This window comes from Balaenoptera acutorostrata, chromosome 9 (assembly GCF_949987535.1).
Source record: "Balaenoptera acutorostrata chromosome 9, mBalAcu1.1, whole genome shotgun sequence".
NCBI lineage: Eukaryota > Metazoa > Chordata > Mammalia > Artiodactyla > Balaenopteridae > Balaenoptera > Balaenoptera acutorostrata.
Genome location: NC_080072.1, coordinates 39,724,420 through 39,747,911, shown reverse-complemented (window position 1 = coordinate 39,747,911; position 23,492 = coordinate 39,724,420). Strand labels below are relative to the sequence as shown.

Genomic DNA, 23,492 nt, shown 5'->3' with positions numbered 1-23,492 from the left:
AATTCTAGATTTTCATTTTTTTTCCTTTGGCATTGGGTACAAATGACTAAGATTGACACTACGAGTCAATAATAAATGCTTATAATCCAGAATCATAGATTCTGAAATCTTAGAGCTAGAAGAGATTGAGCAATCCACTTTCCTCTTCCCTACCCATTTGATGAGTCCCAGAGAGGGACTGTAAGTTCTGTGAGGGCAGGAACTGTCTGTCTTGTTCTCTGTGACATGCCTGGCACATTTTCAAAAATATATGTTGAATAAGTGAGTGAACAAATAACCTCCCTCGGAGATTATGCAGCCTGGGGACAGGGGAAATATCCTCACTCCTTGCCTGGAGGGAGGGAGGAGGATAAGGCAGGAGCCTCAGACTGCTTCTGGCCCTGAAGGTATGGTGCTTTCCAGCTGGAGAGCCAGAACAGAGCCAGGAACAAATTCTCAAGGCTGGTGGTGCCAGCAGCCATTGGCCACAAAGTGGGCTTCTGCTAGAGTCCTCCGTGCTGTGCATAATGCATCACGATGTGTCAGTTACTGCATTCTGTTAACAAGCTTGTGTCCGCCTGTGCATTGCCAATGAGTGCCCTGCGATTTGCCACAGGTCTGCAGTTAATATGTGGCAGAGCCAGTGGGGCAGAGCATTTTGAGACACTCCAGGCCCAGGGAAATCAGGTGGTTGGTTTGTTTTTGGCAACGACTGGCTTCAGTGATTGGGCAGCAGTATGTAGAAACGTACTTTCTCCTCTCTGGGGAAGACGTCTGCATACCCTTTCCTGTCCTGGAAGGAGTAGGTTGTCTGACTCAGATAAGTCCAGCTGGAGAAAGCCATCTCTACTGCTTTCTCTGAAGTACCAAGCAAAATGGGGCAGAGGTAGAGTGGTAATTTTAAAAAATCACCTCCAGCATGGTTTGATGAACTGGTCATCTGGTCATCAGCTTTGAAGTCTCACACAGGATTCGAAATCCGGCCCCACTACACATGAGCTGTGTGCTCTTGCATAAGTCTCAATTTCCCTGTGACTCAGTTTCCACATCTGCAAAATGGGGATAATAATATCTACTTTGCAGAGGTAGTTGCAAGGATTAAATGAGATAATACCAAACCCAAAATCGTAGCGGGAGCACAATACATGAGCCTCCTATCATGTTCGAGATGTTCCACGAAGGGATTCTAATCTCTTGAGAAAGACTGGGGCCAGGACCTAGGCAAACCCAGACAAGAACCTCTGTGTCTTTGATGTATGTGTGTTTCCCCCAAGTGGCTCTGCAGTGACGATTATGACTGCAGTCATGTGAGGTTGTCAGGTCTGCCTTCTGCACCTCCACACCGGCTGCGTGAGAAGAAGTGAACAAGCCTCCTGGTGAGAGGGGAGGCTGCTCATTTCTCAGGCAGCACCGCTGCAGCCCCTGACCTACTTTCTTACTAAAAATAGCCCCTCTTAGGTCACTGCCGCAAATTGAATTCCGCTGCTTCACTGCACAGTAAACAGGTGGGTGGGTGTCAGAGCACATTTGGTGAGCAGGAGTCCCCACTTCTGTGGCGCATGGCTGCCCAAGCATGCTAATCCCACACGTCTGCACAGAGGGCAGGGGCTCCAGGGCCCACCCACCCACCCCACCTGGCATATCTGCACACAGCAGGGCTGCACCTGGCCCTGCCGGGATGCCTTCAGTGGGAGGCAGAGAAGGGGCAGTAAGGGAGGTTCTGGTTCCTGCGCTTTGAAGCCTGACAGAACTGAATTCAAATATGAGCTCCACTGCATTCTTGTTACTTAACCCTGGGCAAGACACAACTTTTCTTTGCCTCTGTTTCCTCATCTGTAAAATGGAGATAATGAAACTGATCTTAGAGTATTGTTGTACAGATAAAACAAGCAGTCCTTGGCACAGAACAGATGCTCAATAAATGCAGCTATTACAGCTATTCTCTGTTGTCTGGCCTGTTGCTCCACAATGCCCTCATGGTGAAGCCTCTCATGGCAGGGCTAGCAAGGGACAGGAGGTCACTCCGAGAAGGAGAAAGACTCTAAGCTGAAAGCACCTTAGAGGTACTTAGGTCAAGGAGTCCCACACATGGCTAAGCATCACAATAACCAAGTGGCTTGTTAACAGTACTGATTCAGGTCCTTGCCCTAGACACTGGGATTCAGGAAGCCTGTCTAGGGATGTGGGAATTTGCATTTTAATAAGCTTTCCTGGTGATTCTGATGCACTGCCAGGTTTGAGAACCTTTGAATTAGGCCAGTCACCTCCTTAAAAGTAAATGGATGAATGAATTACTGTTTTTTTTCTTCCATTATGAGCATAAGCAGGGTCATTACAAAATATACAGAAAACATGGGAAAACAAAAAGTAAAAGTAAAAAGTGAAAAATAATTCAATCAACACATACTGAATGCCCATTAAATGCCAGGCCCTCTGCTAAGTACTGGGGATATGGCCCTCAAGAGATGTCCAGTTTATGTGTGGAGACAGAAAGACAGAAACAGACACAGAAGACTAACATGATACATAGGTGTTAGAGGCCCCTTATGAAATGTACAGGAACAGAGATGAGGGAGCAATTGATTCTTTCTAAGAAGTTGGGGAAATCTAAAGCTGGCCCAGAAGGAGAACAGGTGTTCACTTGCTGGACAAGGGAGGGAAGGGCATTTCAGGAGGGATGAACAGGACATATAAAAGCATACAAAGAGAAAGGCATTTGTTAGGAAAATGTCCTAAGGTCACCACAGTAAGGTCGTCATATATGGTAAATAGCGGTGGCACAGGGATGCTGGTGTGAATGGCTAGAGCCAGATTGTGAAGAATCCCAGAGGACATCAAGAATGTTGCCTACACTGGGAAGTATGATTTTCCCAGTATTTTTTTTAACATATGCCTTTTTGTTTTCATTTTTATGTGACCAACTTAGTCAAGCAGATGGGCCATAAATTTATCTAATCCCAGTTGTTGGACATTTAGGCAACTTCTAATTGTAATAATTATAAAACACTATGATCGACATCTTTAACCATAAAGCTCTTTCCATATTTAAGATCTTTCCTAAGCAGTTTCAGGATATGAATTAAGAAATGAAAGTGAATGGACATCTTCAAGGCTCTTGATAAATAGTTCCAAAGGATTTTCTGAAAGTGGCCCATTTTTATAAATGAGGAGTAAGGCCCAGGGAGCTTACATGTCTCATCCAAGTCACACTGTTGGATGGGGGTGGAACCAAGAGCAATCCTGGAATCTCCTAACTCCTGGTCCAGGGCTCTTTCTTCTACATCATATTGCCTTCCTACAGATCAAGGCTGAGTGCAGTAAGATCTATTTGGCCAATGCCTCTGATCACTTCCAAGTAAGGACTTTAGGTTAGCAATGTACATGGGTAGGAGATGAGAGTAATATGTGTGTTTACATGCACATGTGAAGCTCTATATATGAGCCTTTTTTCCCAACCATATCATGTATGCTCCCCTTATATTACAGTTTCTGTTCTGGTCAAGCATATCTTACACTGTCTTACCTTCATACCTTTGACCCTACATGAAATGTCTCCTGTTCTCCTATTCAAATTCTATGCATATTTTTATGCATAGGAATCCTGTCATTTTTAAAGACAGACCTACATGATCCAAAAAGCATTTCCAGACTATGAGCATTTACTATCAGTAACATCCATTTATGATACTTACTTTATTGCTTTGCAGCACCTCTTCTATTGATGTAAAATTATTTAAGTTTACTTATGAATAAAAATCTGCCTCAGGCTCTGTTACTAGAAAGAGATAAAACAAAAAAACCCCACCCTCCTTAAGCGAATGAAAATATATTTACTTCAGAAAGGCACTTCTAGAGTTTGATGGGCTCAAGACAGGCCAGTCCATTCCCCTGAACCTTCCACATCTCAGTAGTGGACATCTTGGTAAAACCGAAAGAGCGCTGGACTAGGAGTCAGAATAGTAACAGTTTCCATGTGCTAAGGGCCTACTCTGACCAGGCACAACGCTAGCTGCTTTACATGCATTATATACTTGGAATAACCTTAAAATAATTTCAGCAAGGGAACTATTATTCTCCCTGTTTTTACAGATGAGAAATGTTGGGACCTGAGAGACTGAGTAATTTGCTCAAGGTCAATACCATTAGTAAATGTCAAAACTGAGATTTAAACCCAGGTATGTCTGAGTCAAAAACCATTTTTTTTCTGCTTTACTGCCCTACCTTGGCAAATGTCATTTCAGTTCTAGCTCTGCTACTCTTAAGCTATATGATCCCCAAAAAGGCATTCATGCTGAGTCCTGTTTCTCTTACATGTGAGATGGGGATAATTATGTCCCCATCCTGCTCCTCATTCCCAACACACACAAAAGGCTGTTGCCATGATTAAATGATACAATGAGTGTAAGAGACCCAGACAGATGTACAGATTGTTATTAGAGTCCTGAACATCACGACTGGTCATTCTAATGAGGACTGGAGACTCTGCTAAGATTCTCTATCATTTAAGGAGGATTTAATTATGCTCACTAGACAGCCCCTTCTAGCATCAGAAAGTGAATGGCTGCAATGCATTTCAAAATGACCCTCAACAACAACTGAAGCCAAGGGGTTAATACTCTGAGAAAATCCATTAACCAAAACACTGTAACCCTTGAGCACTCTGGGGAATCATGGTCTCCCAGGACGTTTTCCTGCTCCATCATTTAGATGTATGTATTTGTATACAAACGTGTGTGTGCACGCACACACGTTTCACCAGCACGCATGTCTAGAGAGAGGGATTCAGCAGAAGGGAGGCTGGGCTGGAGCTCCACCACCAGGGGGCCAGTTATAAACTGGTTTGGGGTATCTATTCCAGTTTTCCAGAGGCTTCTGGTAAAACATCAGGAGACCTGGTTTAAAGTTCAGATTCTGCTGCTTACTAGTTGTATAACCTTGGGCAAGATCCTTGACCTCTCAGCCTCAGTTTCCTTTTACATAAAATAGGGATAATGCCTATCTTAGACAAATGAGTTAACCTCCCCGGGCTGCTGTTTCCTCTGCTGTAAAACTGATGCCACATTTACTTTGTGTTTCGTGCTTACTGTGTACCTGGCCCTGTGCTGAGGCTCTACATGCATTCTTTCACTCATCCTCACAGGCCTGTGGGATGAGTACTATTATCTCCAGTTGACAGATAAGGAGACCTACACTCAGAGGAGTTCAGTAATTTGCCCCAGGCCACGCAGTGTTAAGTTGCAGAGTTAGGATTCAAACCCTGTTCTCTTTGCTTTGAAATCCTGTGCTCTTAGCCACTAAACCATACTCCAGCCTACCAGAGGGGTGCTGCAAGGAAGACATGAAATAACATTTGCTATTATTATTATTCTTATGTGCCTCCTGGGTGCCCAGTAGTCTGCATTCCTCTTCTACGTCGCATGAGCGCCAGGAGGCTCTCCAGAGCTCTGAGGCTGGCGGGCTCTGTGGGGCATGTGTGCCTCTGGAGAACAAGACCTGCTGGAAAAATATTTACTGCCACGCCCTAAATTCATGAAGTCAGCCACACTGTGAACATGGGCAGGGGTGATGGATGAAATTCCTCCAGAGTTTTAAGTTGAAGGCCAGTTTGGCGGTGACAGAACCTAGAGTAAAGACTAGAAGACTGAAGACTAGAGTAAAACACTCGTGTTCAAGCATTTGCACGGATTCCCTTGAAGCTGATGGTAACCAAGGCGACCGTGCTGGATTCCAATGAGGAGAAAGACAGGATTGCCAAGGCAGGAGAAGCTGGGCAATCCCCTCCCCACCCCGACCCTCCACTGCTTACACAGAAAGGAGGAAGGGACACATGAGGAAGACACCACATTTAAAAAAAAAAATTGTTTTATTAGTTACCTATTTTATACATATTAGTGTATATGTGTCAATCCCAATCTCCCAATTCATCCCACCACCTCCCCACCACCTTCCCCCCTTGGTGAAGACACCACATTTTTAAACCTTAGGCTGGATAGAACTAAAAATAGAACTGTGATTCAAATGTCTATTACTGAGTCCTCTGCCTTTGCACTCTGGAAACCAGATTGTTTCACCCCTCATCAAATCGACGTCCCCAAGGTGCTCATTCCCACAGCTCAGAGACTCAGGGCAGCAAGAATTACTGAGAGTCTAATGAGCACTTGGTACACACTGGGCCCTTTACACCCATGGTCTCATCTGAGCTGTACAATGACCCTGTGAGGCAGGTATTATCAATCCCATTTTACAGATGTGGAAATTGAGGCCCAGTTGGGCAGTATGACTTGCCCAAGGTCACTTAGCTAGTAGGTGGCAATGCTGGCTCCAGAACCCATGCTCTTTCAAATACATATGCCTGCTACATTTCAAAGTAAGAAGCTGAGCTTCATTTTAGGCTTAGTGAGTGATGAAAGCAACACTGCTATCCAGTTTGCCTTATGGCTCTGGGAAGGACTCAGCAAAGCAGCCATTTGAATGATTCACTCCTGTGACTGACAAGAAGACTTCTCTTGGTTATAGCTTCAGCAGCTGCTAAATCTGCTACACCTCCCCACCCCCTCCAGCTGGCCCAGGGAGGTGAAATTATTTATATAAGAATTTTAGTGGCCTCCTGCCTCAAGGCATGATTATCAGAGACTTTTAAGTGATAAAAATGTCATAAATCATAATAAAGGATAAGAGGAGTCAGGGTTAGGGAAGATAACAGGCAAGAGGATATTCTGAAAAGCAAGGCAGTAGGTACAGATGCAACAGAATAACCCCCAAAGTTTACAAAAACACTTTCCTAGCAATTTCTTCATCTGATCCTCAGATGTTAGTATGTCTATTTTACAGATGATGAACCTTACCAAAAGGTTAAGGTCTAAGGTCCAAAGTCAGACAGAGGCTGGGACAGGAACCTAAGTGTGTCCTAATCCCCACCCAGTGCTTCCTCCAACCCACCCGCTCCCTAAAGTTGTGAAGACAGAAATCCGTAAGAACTATTAGAGAAGGAACCCTGTAGTCTTGCTCCCCTGAATGACAGGACCAGGGAGGGGAGAATGGCTGTGTCAGTAACAGAGAGAGGCAGCACAGAATCAGAACATTTTTTCAAATCCCACCTTAGATATCTACCAATTGTACGACCCTGGGCAAGTCACTTCATCTCTCTGCCTTGATCTCCTCATTTCTAAAATGTGGTTCATAATGGTACCCATCTTATATGGTTGTTGTGACAATTAAATAGAGGAAAATAAACCATGCATGCCATTTGCACCATACAAGCCATCTGCACCAAGGCAAATCTTGGTGAGTGTTAGTCGTCACCATGTTAATCGAAGGTGCCCAGCATACTGCATGGCACATAGAAGGTGCTCAGTGAATGTTCATTCCTTCTTCTTCCCCATGTTCCCATACCTCCCAATGCACAAAACCCCCATCCATTATCTGCAGACCTGTTCAGAGGAGGTCTAGGATTGGAAATTGGGAAAGCAGAGGGTGCTTCTTCCCAGACAGCGTGCCTGGGCTGGCCTTCTTTTAGGGGGCTGTGAGCTGGCACATAGTCATTCATCACGCTTTGTATACGTGCTTTCAGATCACTCCCCAGAAATTAGTGACTCCATCCTGGATTTTCCTCAGGAGACAGAGCTTTCATAGGTATGGGCTCCTCCTGAGGACCTAACCCTCACAATGGCATCCTGACCTCTAGGGAGAAAGTCTTGTAAGACGGGTAGGTCCCTGCAAAAGTTGACCAGGAAAGCAGTCTCTGCTCTGGGCTAAGTTACTGCAGCAGCAGGAATAATCACAGTGGTTACATTGATGTAACATTATCAAAGGCATCACAACAGCACACCCTATACCAAAGCCACTTAGCAGAAACATTATCCATATATACATGAAGAAAAAACTATTTATGTAGATCTGCTTCACTAACCTCTCTTTACAGAGACTCTCTGACCTCTCTAAAGAGCTAAAAGTCTTCATGCCAATCTCCTACCAGGTCGTTCTATTTGGGTGTTCCACAGGCATCTCACACTTGGTTATGTTAAAAAATAAATCCATCACTTTCCTTAAAGCCTACTCTTTCCTCTCCATGTATGTCCTGTCTCGGTCAATGGCAACACATCTACCCAGTCTACCAAGCAGAAAACTCGGTACCACCCCTGATCCTGCCCATTCTTCTTCTTCTCTTCTCAACCCTGTTCATACCAGGTCACTTAGTCCCAACAAGCTGAGCGTGGCCTTTTAAGTCGATTCTGACTTTCTACCTCAGCTGCCACTACTTAATTCAGGTCCTCATCACCCTTCCCTTAAGGTAATGCTCTGGTTTCTCTTCGTCTCTCTGCTTCCAGGTTCTCTCTCCTTCAACTCAGCCTTCCTCCCATCCCCAGAATGATTTTCCTAAAATACAAGTTGGGGCTTCCCTGGTGGCACAGTGGTTGAGAATCTGCCTGCCAATGCAGGGGACACGGGTTCAAGCCCTGGTCTGGGAAGATCCCACATGCCGCAGAGCAGCTAGGCCCGTGAGCCACAATTACTGAGACTGCACGTCTGGAGCCTGTGCTCCGCAACAAGAGAGGCTGCAATAGTGAGAGGCCCGTGCACCGCGATGAAGAGTGGCCCCCGCTTGCCACAACTAGAGAAAGCCCTCGCACAGAAACGAAGACCCAACACAGCCATAAATAAATAAATAAATTAATTTAATTAAATTAAGTATAAATATTTAAAAAAAAAAAGATACAAGTTGGACTATGTGATGGTCAGTTTTATGTGTCAATCTGTACACAGTTATTCAATCAAACACTAATCTAAGTGTTGCTGTGAAGGTATTTTGTAGCTGTGATTAACCTCTATAATCAGTTGATTTTATTGATACATAAAGGAGATTAATTCTAGATAATCTGGGTGAGCCTGTGCCAGTCAGTTGAAAGTCCTTAAGAAGAGAACCGGGGTGTCCCTGAGGAAGAAGTTCTGCCTATTGACTGGAGCATCAGCCTGCCCTTCCTGAAGATCTACCCTGTGGATTTCAGACTTGCCATCTTCCACAGTTGTATATGCAGATTCTGTGCATTAAATCTCTTAATATATGTCTCCTACTGGGTCTGTTTCTCTGGTTGAACCTGGGCAGAGTGTTTCTGTCTCTGAAACAAAATCTTTATTTTGATAGAACCTATTAGACTAGTAAAAATTAGTAGCTGGATCAGTCCCGGTTTTGGCAAGGATGTGGAGTTATAGAAATCTTCAAAACTAACAAACCATTGTAAGTCAACTACACTCCAATAAAAATTAATTTTTAAAAAAGGGATAATATTTAGCATTGATTAAAAAAAAGAAATCTTTAGGTACTGCTGGTGTCATGTATCAGGTCCTTTACATATATTATCCTACTTAATTGTCATAATAACGCTTTAAGTATTCTCATTCTCTTTATCCACATAGGAAAACTGAGGCTCAGGAAGGTTGTAATTCACTCAAAGTAACACAGCTAGAAAATGCCAGGGCTGAGATCTGAAACCTAGTCAGGCAACTGTCATGGACTTAGTGTCCCCACTAAATCACACTGAATTCATTTGAGAATTATAATAAAACAATATTTATTAAAACTATGATATTCTATCTTGCTTTTTATGCAAAATGATTACTTTTCCTTTCTAATCAGTTATACATTTTACAACATCAGGAAGCCTTTATGAAGCAAGAAGTGGTGGTGGGGGGGGAACCAGATTATTATCTTTATTTTTATAGTTGTTCAATTAAAGCCCTTGAAGGGCAAGCATATTATTTACTTAAAGTCACACACAAAAAACAGAAGATTAATAAAAGCATCTGAATAGTCTAAAGGGCCAGATTAAAAAGAAATCTTCCTTAGGGTATGGGAAGTCCTGCATTTGGAAGGTATCAGTTTCAAATACTCCCTTCTGAGAACACGGCCACAGCCACCTCCCCTGGCTTCACCTCACTAGTGCCAGCTGACCAGGAATCATGGAGGCAGTCAACATCCTCTCTTACATTTATGCCCAATTAAGTGTTACTCTGTTGACTTCAGCTCACATTTCCACCCCTGTTTAGCTTCTGATCTTATCATCCTTTGTGTATATAAACCCTCCCAGTTTTCTTTATCATAGAAAGTGGAACACTCTCCTTTGCTTTCACCGGGACAGGCTGAGGCTGGAACTTTTTGGCAGCCATAGAGATCCCTTTGCATCTCTTATCAATTTATTGATAATTTGGGAGAATATCACTAATTATGAATCCACCACTTTGGACACCCAGACTCTTACACTGTAGAGCACCCAGGACAATGTTCTTCTCCTTGAGTTATTTAACCTCTCTGTGCCTTAGTTTCTCTATCTGTGCAACAGGTATAATAACAGTACCTACTTTATGGTTGATGTAAAGAATAAATTAATATTGTGTAAAACTGCATATGGTTCATGGTAAGGACCAATAATGTCAACTATTACTGTTATCATGGTCCCTAAAGATTATTTGAGAGTTGATAATCTCCTCTGTTGGCTTCCTAGGCCATTATTTCTCCTTACCTTCCCCCCAAAAGCTGAATTATTGAAATCTTTACCTTTTTTTTTTTCTAAGTACAACTGAGTTCATGTAGCAACCCCTAGGAGAGGCTCAAAAGTTAAGAAATAAAAGGAAACAGGTCTAATTTCTGTCTATTGCCAGGTTGCATTTGCTAAAAACCTGTGAGCTGCTGCAGCAGAGGGAAATGGAGGATATGGTACCTCCGGTGTGGATGTGTAGCAGAAACTACCCAGAAGTGAGCCCAGTCAAGGACTCCTGAGGCCATGGCTGCCAGGTCAGCGTGACAAGGGTGGGGGCCTTGGAGCTCACCTCAGAAGTTGCTGATGCTCTGTCTCCAAAGAGGTGTGGTGGTGCCAGCTAGAGTCAGGACCTGGGGGCTGGCATCCTGGGCTCAGCCTCTGACTTGCTGTGTGACTCTGGGCAAATCATTTCTTCACTTAGGCCTTCATTTCCTCTTCTGTGGGGATTAGGTCATTTCTGAAGTCCGCTCCACCTTCAAAGTCTGTGATTCTAGGACCCTATGCCTCTTCTTACATTAGATCAGCTAAAATTCTGCTCCCCTCCCTCAGAAAGGCAGTCCCCTCCCATAGTAGAAGCCTATAAGCCTTTGGCCATCCATTCCATTTGGCAAAATTAAATTTTTAAAAAGCATCTGTCCAAGAGTCCCTATCATTTTACTTGCGGGGTTTTTTTTTTTTTTTTTTTTTTGTCTTCTTGCTATATAATGCCATTTGCTGAAAATTTCTGCAAGTCAGTTCCCAACTGATCACAGTAAATTCTCTTCTTGTGCAGAATTTATTTAAGAAGCGCTGCCTGAATAAAGTGAACAGGTTCAAAAAACTGACAAAGCACAAAGGCCACATAAAAGGCTACCGGCATATGCATGCATGCCACACTAGGCTCACACTGCACAGCTTCCTAAATCAGCATCTTGGCTGCCACGGGAAGAGGGAGGGACTGGCCTTGGGGTGGAACTGGAGTTGCAACTAGTATGGGGCAGAGTCCGAGCCAAGAAGTCTGATGGGGATTCAGGAGCCACATGCCTAGTCGTAACAATCAGACATCCAGTGTGCTGAGGCCAAAAGGGCAGCAGCACCTTCCTTGCCGCAAGCTGAAAACCACAAACTTACCAAACTAGTTATCTTACAAAGCCACAAAATCAAACCCACTGCCATTCCTCCAAGATTCCTTTGTTGACCAGCTATTCGCTTCTGAAAACAGATCAGATCAAGTCATTCCTCTGCTTTAAGACCTTTCCTGCTCCTTGTTACCACAGAGGATGAAGTCCTGTCCCCTCAGGCTTCAGGCATCCCCACAGCCTTGTTTCCCACTGCTTTGTTCCCCTCCCAATCCCCTCTTTTCCCCCAATTAGCCATGTCTTCTGCATGCTTCTGTTCATGTTGATCCCATTCCCTGGAATGTCTTTCTCTTCCTCCTGCTCATCCTTTAAGACCCACCTCAAACATCATGTCTTCTCTTAGAAGTATTCCCTAACCCCATGCTAGGGTGAAGGTGTGAGTTTATGAATTTTATGAACAAGACGCAGTCTCAGAAAGTGTCAGAGCTGGAAGAGACCTTGAAGATTATCTTACAGATTTCTTTTATTTTATCCAAAAAGAAAAGCACGCCCAGAGAAGGAAAGTGCCTGCCCAAGGTGACAGCAGCTAATCTGGTACTCAGGTCCCTTGGCCCAGGACTCTTTCTACTACATGGTGCAGCTTCTTAATGAGTGACTAAATCTGTGAATAATCAAACGGGCAAACAGAATGCTGCTGAAGCCTTGCCTAGGGAGAGCACTTTGGAATGAATGTCACAGCTGTTCTGCATTTAAGGGCTTAGGTGCACCCGGGAGGAAGAGGGGATTCCACAGAGATGAGAGGCAACAGGGACAGCCACTGGGTAGGTGGTATTTAGGGGTCCTGGTGCAAGCTGAGGCCTGTGGGTGCTACACTGAGGCAACACTGAGAGTCTGGGCGTTCATAGGGAGATACCAGGGTGCCACTCAAGACTCAGGAAGCTTGCTCCTGTCTATGGAAGGACAGAGCAGGCTCATGGGCCTGACTGCTTGGCCATTGTTAAAGCTGCCCCACACTGCACATGGTCCCCTAGGTGCTAGGCTCTGAGGATAGACTGGGATACAGGCTGGCCTCTGCCCCTCCAGACAAGTATTGTACTATCAGTTGCTATTGCTTTTTTCTGTCTTCCAAAGAAGTCACGTGCATGCTATAAGCTTAGTATAATAGATGCTGCTTAATATGCTAATTAAGCCAAAGGCTGACCTCTGCAGGGAGCACTTGAGGGGAAAAATGCAGACCTCAGAGTCAGCAGATGTCAGTCTGAATCCAGGGCTTCACCTCTTTGAGTCTCCATTTTCCCATCTGGAAAACCCATCTACTTTCTACCTTGCATGGTGATGACCTAATGAAATGATATATGCAAAATGCTCAGAGTGGCGCCCATACTTAGTAGGTATCTACTACTGTCAGTTCTCTTTTACTCTGTAAAAAGGTATTATCTTAAAAAAAAAAATCCACTGCTGCAATCATCAACTTTTGAGTGTCTTCCTAAATAACCCTTAATGGCACCACACTGTCTGTACAGTAAAGTCAATGTCACCGGAGACGGCCTTAGCTGACCCTCTGCTGCCTTGCTGGCTGACCACTTGTCTCTCAACCATGATTCACACTTTAAAGCCTTCCTTCCCTTTGCTCATGTTGATCCCTCAGCACAGAACGCTCTTTACCCTTCCTCCGCTCAGGAACCCCCTCTGCCATGAGGATTTCCAAAACTAATCATTCCTTCCTCTTCACTCTTTCTGATTCTTGTCACCCTCTGCTTTGCACTCACTCATCTATTCATTCAGTATTTATTAAGCACATACCACGTGCCAGGCTTAAGTCTCTTTCCCATGAAATGTGAGTTCCATAAGGTAAGACCATTTGCTGTATTCCTTCTCAGCACCCAGAATGCTACAGGGCACATTATCAGTCACGAGCAAGCTGATGGGAGGGAATAAGGAAAATACTGTATATAACATTCATTCAGCTTTTAACAAACATACAAAGCACCTACTGCATGCAAGGCAAGTGTAGACAGTGCAGGTCTATTAAGATGTACAACAGAGTTTGGTCACATGAGGACAGACTTGAGTGATGGAGCAGATTTTAGAACTACTTCCCAGATGGGGATTCTAAGGCCTGGAGAGGGAGGGGGTCTGCCCAGGATCACACAGAGAGTTAGTGGCAGACAGAGCTGGGAGCAGAGCTCAGCCCTTCCACTGCAGAAGGCTGTCTCTGTCTTGCTCTAACTCTTCGTACTTTTTTACTTTGAGCTCACCTTAGTTAGATTTACCTTTGCAAGGCCCTAAGCTTCTTGAGTATTTGTAAACCAGTGCAGTGAGTCACAATTACAGTTTTTGCTACTGTAAGTAACTCCAAAAAGGACCAGAGCATTATGCCAAACCATGGTGGTTAATCTCGTGCCCAAAAAGGGTGGCATGAGAGAGTGAGTAATTTAGCAAGTTATGTGAGCCTCCTTGACAGCCTGGCACCCTCACCTGTGGTCTCATGTAGAATGACTACTGTGGAGTGACACAAACATTGCTTCTTTAGGAGTAACAGTGAAAAACTTTACTGAGAGCTAAGAAGGCACTTTTTGTGATGTGAGGCTACAGCCTGAAAACAAATGACTCAATAGAAATGTGACTCGAATGATAACCAATGGTCTGTAAAAATATCTCTGTATTAATTGTGAAACATCTCTCCTGAATGTGAAAGATCTGATCACATTCTGGCCTGGCAAAGAAGAAAATATGGTGTCTCAAGCGGTGTGATATTGGCAACAAGTATATCACCTCCACAGCTGAGAGAAGCAGGACCTGGGACAGAGCACTCAGAACCCAGGGAATGACTTAAAAGACGCTGCTCTGCCTTAGCAGTCCCTCTCCACGTGGCAAACAGCTGGGGAGATCACAACCACTTAGGAAAGCTCCTTGAGAACCATCCACAAGCCCTGTGTAAGCAACATGAGCTGGCCCCAAGTGTTGGCCCCAGCTCTGCCACTGACTAGCTGGGCAATCTTGGGTTAAGTCATTGCTTCTCTTTATGCCTTAGGGCTACTCTGGTAGTGACAGGACTCGGGAAGGCAGCCAAAAAAAGTAAATTCAATAAATAGTGTTGAGACTATTGAATAGCTATCTGGAAAAATAATGAAGTTGAATCCATACCTGACATTGTATATCAGGATAAATTCCAAATGGATCAAAGATTTATTTGTACAATATAAAACCATAATGTACTAGAATAAAATATGAGGAAAGTCCTTTATACCGTGGTGTGGAGAGGGATCCTCTAACTCAAAATGCAGAAGCCATAAAGGAAAAGACTGGTAAATTTCATCTAGAGTGAAAGAAAAAGTTGCATGGTAAAAATATGACAAAATAAAAACATCAAAAGCAAAAACAAAAAGCAAAAATCTAGGACTAGGAACCAAGATGGCGGAGTAGAAGGATGTGCTCTCACTCCCTCTTGTGAGAACACCAGAATCACAACTAGCTGCTGGACAATCATCGACCGGAAGACACTGGAACTCACCAAAAAAGATACCCCACATCCAAAGACAAAGGAGAAGCCACAATGAGATGGTAGGAGGGGCACAATCACAGTAAAATCAAATCCCATAACTCCTGGGTGGGTGACTCACAGACTGGAGAACACTTATACCACAGAAGTCCACCCAGTGGAGTGAAGGTTCTGAGCCCCACGTCAGGCTTCCCAACCTGGGGGTCCGGCAACGGGAGGAGGAATTCCTAGAGAATCAGACTTTGAAGACTAGTGGGATTTGACTGCAGGACTTCGACAGGACTGGGGGGAACAGAGACCGCACTCTTGGAGGGCACACACAAAGTAGCATGCGCATCGGGACCCAGGGGAAGGAGCAGTGACCCCAGGAGAGACTGAACCAGACCTACCTGCTAGTGTTGGAGGGTCTCCTGCAGAGGCGGGGGGTGGCTGTGGCTCACCGTGGGGACAAGGACACTGGCAGCAGAAGTTCTGGGAAGTACTCCTTGGCGTAAGCCCTCCCAGAGTCTGTCATTAGCCCCACCAAAGAGCCCGGGTAGGCTCCAGTGTTGGGTTGCCTCAGGCCAAACAACCAACAGGGAGGGAAAACAGCTCCACTCATCAGCAGTCAAGCAGATTAAAGTTTTACTGAGCTCTGCCCACAAGAGCAACAGTCAGCTCTACCCACCACCAGTCCCTCCCATCAGGAAACTTGCACAAGCCTCTTAGATAGCCTCATCCACCAGAGGGCAGACAGCAGAAGCAAGAAGAACTACAATCCTGCAGCCTGTGGAACAAAAACCACATTCACAGAAAGATAGACAAGATGAAAAGGCAGAGGGCTATGTACCAGATGAAGGAACAAGATAAAATCCCAGAAAAACAACTAAATGAAGTGGAGATAGGCAACCTTCCAAAAAAAGAATTCAAAATAATGATAGTGAAGATGATCCAGGACCTCGGAAAAAGAATGAATGGAGGCAAAGATCGAAAAGATGCAAGAAATGTTTAACAAAGATTTAGAAGAATTAAAGAACAAACAAACAGAGACAAACAATACAATAACTGAAATGAAAACTACACTAGAAGGAATCAATAGCAGAATAACTGAGGCAGAAGAACGGGTAAGTGACCTGGAAGACAGAATGGTGGAATTCACTGCTGTGGAACAGAATAAAGAAAAAAGAATGAAAAGAAATGAAGACAGCCTAAGAGACCTCTGGGACAATATTAAACGCAACAACATTTGCATTATAGGGGTCCCAGAAGGAGAAGAGAGAGAGAAAGGACCCGAGAAAATATTTGAAGAGATTATAGTCGAAAACTTCCCTAACATGGGAAAGGAAATAGCCACCCAAGTCCAGGAAGCGCAGAGAGTCCCATACAGGATAAACCCAAGGAGAAACACGCCGAGACACATAGTAATCAAATTGGCAAAAATTAAAGACAAAGAAAAATTATTGAAAGCAGCAAGAGAAAAACGACAAATAACATACAAGGGAACTCCCATAAGGTTAACAGCTGATTTCTCAGCAGAAACTCTACAAGCCAGAAGGGAGTGGTATGATATACTTAAAGTGATGAAAGGGGAAAACCTACAACCAAGATTACTCTACCCAGGAAGGATCTCATTCAGATTTGATGGAGAAATCAAAAGCTTTACAGACAAGCAAAAGCTAAGAGAATTCAGCACCACAAAACCAGCTCTACAACAAATGCTAAAGGAACTTCTCTAAGTGGGAAACACAAGAGAAGAAAAGGACCTACAAAAACAAACCCAAAACAATTAAGAAAATGGTCATAGGAACATACCTATCGATAATTACCTTAAATGTGAATGGGTTAAATGCTCCAACCAAAAGACACAGACTGGCTGAATGGATACAAAAACAAGACCCATATATATGCTGTCTACAGGAGACCCACTTCAGACCTAGGGATACATACAGACTGAAAGTGAGGGGATGGAAAAAGATATTCCATGCAAATGGAAATCAAAAGAAAGCTGGAGTAGCTATACTCATATCAGATAAAATAGACTTGAAAATAAAGAATGTTACAAGAGACAAGGAAGGACACTACATAACGATCAAGGGATCAATCCAAGAACGAGATATAACAATTATAAATATATATGCACCCAACAGGGGAGCACCTCAATACATAAGGCAACTGCTAACAGCTATAAAAGAGGAAATCAACAGTGACACAATAATAGTGAGGGACTTTAACACCTCACTTACACCAATGGACAGATCATCCAAACAGAAAATTAATAAGGAAACACAGCTTTAAATGACTCAATAGACCAGATAAATTTAATTGATATTTATAGGACATTCCATCCAAAAACAGCAGATTACACTTCTTCTCAAGTGCGCACGGAACATTCTCCAGGAGAGATCACATCTTGGGTCACAAATCAAGCCTCAGTAAATTTAAGAAGATTGAAATCATATCAAGCATCTTTTCTGACCACAACGCTATGAGATTAGAAATGAATTACAGGGGGAAAAAACGTAAAAAACTCAAACACATGGAGGCTAAACAGTACGTTACTAAATAACCAAGAGATCACTGAAGAAATCAAAGAGGAAATCAAAAAATACCTAGAGACAAATGACAATGAAAACACAATGATCCAAAACCTATGGGATGCAGCAAAAGTAGTTCTAAGAGGGAAGTTTATAGCTATACAAGCCTACCTCAAGAAACAAGAAAACTCTCAAATAAACAATCTAACCTTACACCTCAAGGAACTAGAGAAAGAAGAACAACAAAACCCAAAGTTAACAGAAGGAAAGAAATCATAAAGATCAGAGCAGAAATAAATGGAATAGAAACAAAGAAAACAATAGCAAAGACCAAAAAAACTAAAAGCTGGTTCTTTGAGAAGATAAACCATTAGCCAGACTCATCAAGAAAAAGAGGGAGAGGACTCAAATCAATAAAATTAGAAATGAAAAAGGAGAAGTTACAACAGACACCGCAGAAATACAAAGCATCCTAAGAGACTACTACAAGCAACTCTATGCCAATAAAATGGACAACCTGGAAGAAATGGACAAATTCTTAGAAAGGTATAACCTTCCAAGACTGGACCAGGAAGAAATAGAAAATATGAACAGACCAATCACAAGTAATGAAATTGAAACTGTGATTAAAAATCTTCCAACAAACAAAAAAGTCCAGGACCAGATGGCTTCACAGGTGAATTCTATCAAACATTTAGAGAAGAGCTGACACCAATCCTTCTCAAACTCTTCCAAAAAATTGCAGAGGAAGGAACACTCCCAAACTCATTCTGTGAGGCCACCATCACCCTGATACCAAAACCAGACAAAGATACTACAAAAAAAAGAAAATTACAGACCAATATCACTGATGAATATAGATGCAAAAGTCCTCAACAAAATACTAGCAAACAGAATCCAACAACACATTAAAAGGATCAGACACCATGATCAAGTGGGATTTATCCCAGGGATGCAAGGATTCTTCAATATATGCAAATCAATCAATGTGATACACCATATTAACAAATTGAAGAATAAAAACCATGTGATCATCTCAACAGATGCAGAAAAAGCTTTTGACAAAATTCAACACCTATTTATGATAAAAACTCTCCAGAAAGTGGGCATAGAGGGAACCTACCTCGACATAATAAAGGCCATATATGACAAACCCACAGCAAACATCATTCTCAATGGTGAAAAACTGGAAGCATTTCCTCTAAGATCAGGAACAAGACAAGAATGTCCACTCTCACCACTATTATTCAACATAGTTTTGGAAGTCCTAGCCACGGCAATCAGAGAAGAAAAAGAAATAAAAGGAATCCAAATTGGAAAAGAAGAAGTAAAACTGTCACTGTTTGCAGATGACATGATACTATACATAGAGAATCCTAAAACTGCCACCAGAAATCTACTAGAGCTAATCAATGAATTTGGTAACGTTGCAGGATACAAAATTAATGCACAGAAATCTCTTGCATTCCTATACACTAATGATGAAAAATCTGAAAGAGAAATTAAGGAAACACTCCCATTTACCATTGCAACAAAAAGAATAAAATACCTAGGAATAAACCTACCTAGGGAGACAAAAGACCTGTATGCAGAAAACTATAAGACACTGATGAAAGAAATTAAAGATGATGCCAACAGATGGAGAGATATACCATGTTCTTGGATTAGAAGAATCAATATTGTGAAAATGACTATACTACCCAAAGCAATCTACAGATTCAGTGCAATCCCTATCAAATTACCAATGGCATTTTTTACAGAACTAGAACAAAAAATCTTAAAATTTGTATGGAGACACAAAAGACCCCGAATAGCCAAAGCAGTCTTGAGGGAAAAAAATGGAGCGGGAGGAATCAGACTCCCTGACTTCAGACTATACTACAAAGCTACAGTAATCAAGACAATATGGTACTGGCACAAAAACAGAAACATAGATCAATGGAACAAGATAGAAAGCCCAGAGATAAACCCACGCACCTATGGTCAACTAATCTATGACAAAGGAGGCAAGGATATACAATGGAGAAAAGACAGTCTCTTCAATAGTGGTGCTGGGAAAACTGGACAGCTACATGTAAAAGAATGAAATTAGAACACTCCCTAACACTATACACAAAAATAAACTCAAAATGGATTCAAGACCTAAATTTAAGACCGGACACTATAAAACTCTTAGAGGAAAACACAGGAAGAACACTCTTTGACATAAATCACAGCAAGATCTTTTTTGATCCACCTCCTAGAGTAATGGAAATAAAAACAAAAATAAACAAATGGGACCTAATGAAACTTAAAAGCTTTTGCACAGCAAAGGAAACCATAAACAAGACCAAAAGACAACCCTCAGAATGGGAGAAAATATTTGCAAACGAGTCAACCGACAAAGGATTAATCTCCAAAATATATAAACAGCTCATGCAGCTCAATATTAAAGAAACAAACAACCCAATCCAAAAATGGGCAGAAGACCTAAATAGACATTTCTCCAAAGAAGACATACAGATGGCCAAGAAGCACATGAAAAGCTGCTCAACATCACTAATTATTAGAGAAATGCAAATCAAAACTACAATCAGGTATCACCTCACACCAGTCAGAATGGACATCATCAGAAAATCTACAAACAACAAATGCTGGAGAGGGTGTGGAGAAAGGGGAACCCTCTTGCACTGTTGGTGGGAATGTAAACTGATACAGCCACTATGGAGAAGAGTATGGAGGTTCCTTGATAAACTAAAAATAGAATTACCATATGATCCAGCAATCCCACTACTGGGCATATACCCAGAGAAAACCATAATTCAAAAAGACACATGTACCCCAATGTTCATTGCAGCACTATTTACAATAGCCAGGTCATGGAAGCAACCCAAATGCCCATCGACAGACGAATGGATAAAGAAGTTGTGGTACATATATACAATGGAATATTACTCAGCCATAAAAAGGAACGAAATTGGGTCATTTGTTGAGATGTGGATGGATCTAGAGACTGTCATACAGAGTGAAGTAAGTCAGAAAGAGAAAAACAAATATCGTATATTAACGCATATATGTGGAACCTAGAAAAATGGTACAGATGAACCGGTGTGCAGGGCAGAATTTGAGACACAGATGTAGAACACAAACATATGGACACCAAGGGGGGAAAGCTGCGGTGGGGCGGGGATGGTGGTGTGCTGAATTGGGTGATTGGGATTGACATGTATACACTGATATGTATAAAATTGATGACTAATAAGAACCTGTTGTATAAAAAAATAAATAAAATAAAATTCAAAAATTAAAAAAAAAACTAATACTAAACTTTCTTTGGGTTATTTGTATGGAAATATGTTAATATAAATGTTTCAGACATTACATGAAATTCCTAAAAATCTTATATGTTCTGGTATAATGTTATAAGTCATAATTCTAGTTATTATTTTAAAATGTATATCTCAGAAATAACTAAATTTCCTTGTCAATTGCATTATTATGATCTTTCATCAAATCTTTAACCGTGGTCATTTTTAAGTCTTTTGTCATTTACAGACAGTTCTGGTTGTACTCTGACACTTTTGCAAAAATGTTCCTATAAAAGGGTTTCATCTTCAAGGAATATTCATGCAAAAGACTCTGACAAGTACAGGTTTCTGGTAACTGACTATACTGCTGAACTGAATGAATAAGCATTTTCAGAACTCTAATGGAAAACTGATGAATTCATAAAAGTGCTAACAAAATATCAAGATGAAAAAAAAATTAATTACATGGAACTGAGTGAACTGATGAGGATGATTATAATTTTGGGGACTTTCTGTTTGAATAAAAAAAAAAAAAAGCAAAAATCTAGGCAAATATATGAGCAATGCAAATAACAAAGTAAGGCCTAATCTCCCTAATATGTAAAGAGCTCCTAGAAATTTATTAGAAAAAGACCAACAATTCACTTGCATAAAAGGACAAAGGATATTGTGGTAGGCAGAATAATAAGCTCCCAAAGTCCTAATTCTTGGAACCTGTGAATGTAATGTTACATGGCAAAGGAGAACTGAAGTTGCAGATGAAATTAAATTTGCTAATTAGCTAATCTTAAAATAGAGAGAATATGCTGGGTTATCTGAGTGGGCCCAGTGTAATCTCTAGTATTCTTAAACGTGGAAGAGGGAGGCAGGGGAGTCAGGGTCAGAGCGATGTGATGTGAGAAAGACTCGCCAAGTCATTGACACTTTGAAGATGAAAGGGGCCACAAGTCAAGGAATGCAGGTAGCCTCTGGAAGTTGGAAAAGGCAAGAAAATAGACTCTCCCTTTGTCCTCCAGAGAGGAACACTGCCTGCTCACACCTTGATCTTAGCCCAGTTAAGACCCATTTCAGACTTCTGACCTCAAACTCTAGAATACATTTGTGTTCTTTCAAGCCACTAATTTTGTGGTAGTTTGTTACAGTAACAGTGAAGAACAATACAGGTATGGAAAAAGCCTTCATAAAGAAGAAATTACAAATGGCTCTTGAACATATGAAAAAATGCTCAACCTTCATTCATAGTAACTAAAACTAGATAGAGATTAGAAAGGCCACAATAAAAAGAAGAACAAAGTTGCAGGGCTTACAAGACCAGATATCGGGGTTTATTATGAAGCTACAATAATCAAGATGGTGTTGTATAGCACCCAAATAGAAAAATAAACTAATGGAATAAAAAAGTCCAAAACCAGACTTGACATATAATATAGACTCTTGATTTACAACAAAAGAGCCTTCAAAATTCAATGGGGAAAGGATGAACTTTTCAAAAAGTGGTTCTGGAGCAATTTTTTAAAAACTAATTTGAGATGGATTTTAGGTCTAACTGTAAAAATCAAAGAATAAAGCTTTAAGAAGAAAACATAGGGGAATATTTTCACGACCTTGGAATAGGCAAAATGTTTTCAGTAGGGCACAAATACCTCAAACCATTAAAAAAAAGACTGAGTAACTAGACGTCATTAAAATTAAGAATATCTATTTATCAAAATATATCATTAAAAGAGCAAAAGAGTAAGCGACTGCCTAGGAGGTGTTCGAAATACATATAATCCAACAAAGAACTTGAATCCATAAGATAAAGGATCTCTACAAATCATTAAGAAAAACAGACAAAACCCACTTTAAAACAATGGGCAAAGTCTTGGCACTAGACAAAAGAAGCTACCCAAGTGGCCTATAAGCATATGAAAAGGTGCTCCACATCACTGGTTACCAGAGAAATGCAAGTTAAAATCACAGTGAGACTCCATACTACACACTCAGCAGAATGGCCTAAATCAATAAGATTAAAAATACCTAGCAAGGATATGGCACAATTAGAACTCTCATATGTTGCTGGTAAGAGTATAAATTGGTACAACTACTTTGTAAAACTGTTGAGCAGGATCTGTTAATGCTATACATATGACCTAGTAACATAGGAATCCTACTCTTAGTTATGTACTCAAGAGAAATAAATGTATATGTTCGCCAAAAGGCATGCATAAGAATGTTCATAGCAGCTTTATTCACAATCTTCAAACTGGAAACAACTCAAGTGCTCTTCAACAGTTAAACGGATAAATAAGTTGTAGTATATTCATAAGAGGAATATTACTGATCAATAAAAAAGAACTACTGCTACATAGAGAATGGATGATTCTTATGGACACAATGTGTTGAACAAAAAAAGTCACACAAAAGAGTTCACACTGTATGTGACATCGTTTATATGAAGTCCAAGAACAGGCAAGAATTCATCTCTGGAGACAGAAGTCAAAATAGTGGTTACCTCTGGGGGTGGGGTACTGACTGAGAAGGAGCATGAGGTAGGCTTCTGGGGGGGGGGTGCTGTAAATGGTCTGTATCTTGTGCTGGGTGGTGGTTTCTTAAGTATATACATACATAAAAACTCA

At 41.7% G+C, this 23,492-nt stretch overlaps 1 protein-coding gene across 1 annotated transcript in view; it reads right to left on the bottom strand.

Moving 5' to 3' along the window:
• SERGEF (secretion regulating guanine nucleotide exchange factor) overlaps positions 1–23,492 on the bottom strand; it is a 227,392-nt gene that overhangs the window by 56,830 nt on the left and 147,070 nt on the right. The gene's annotated exons all lie outside the window — the stretch shown is intronic.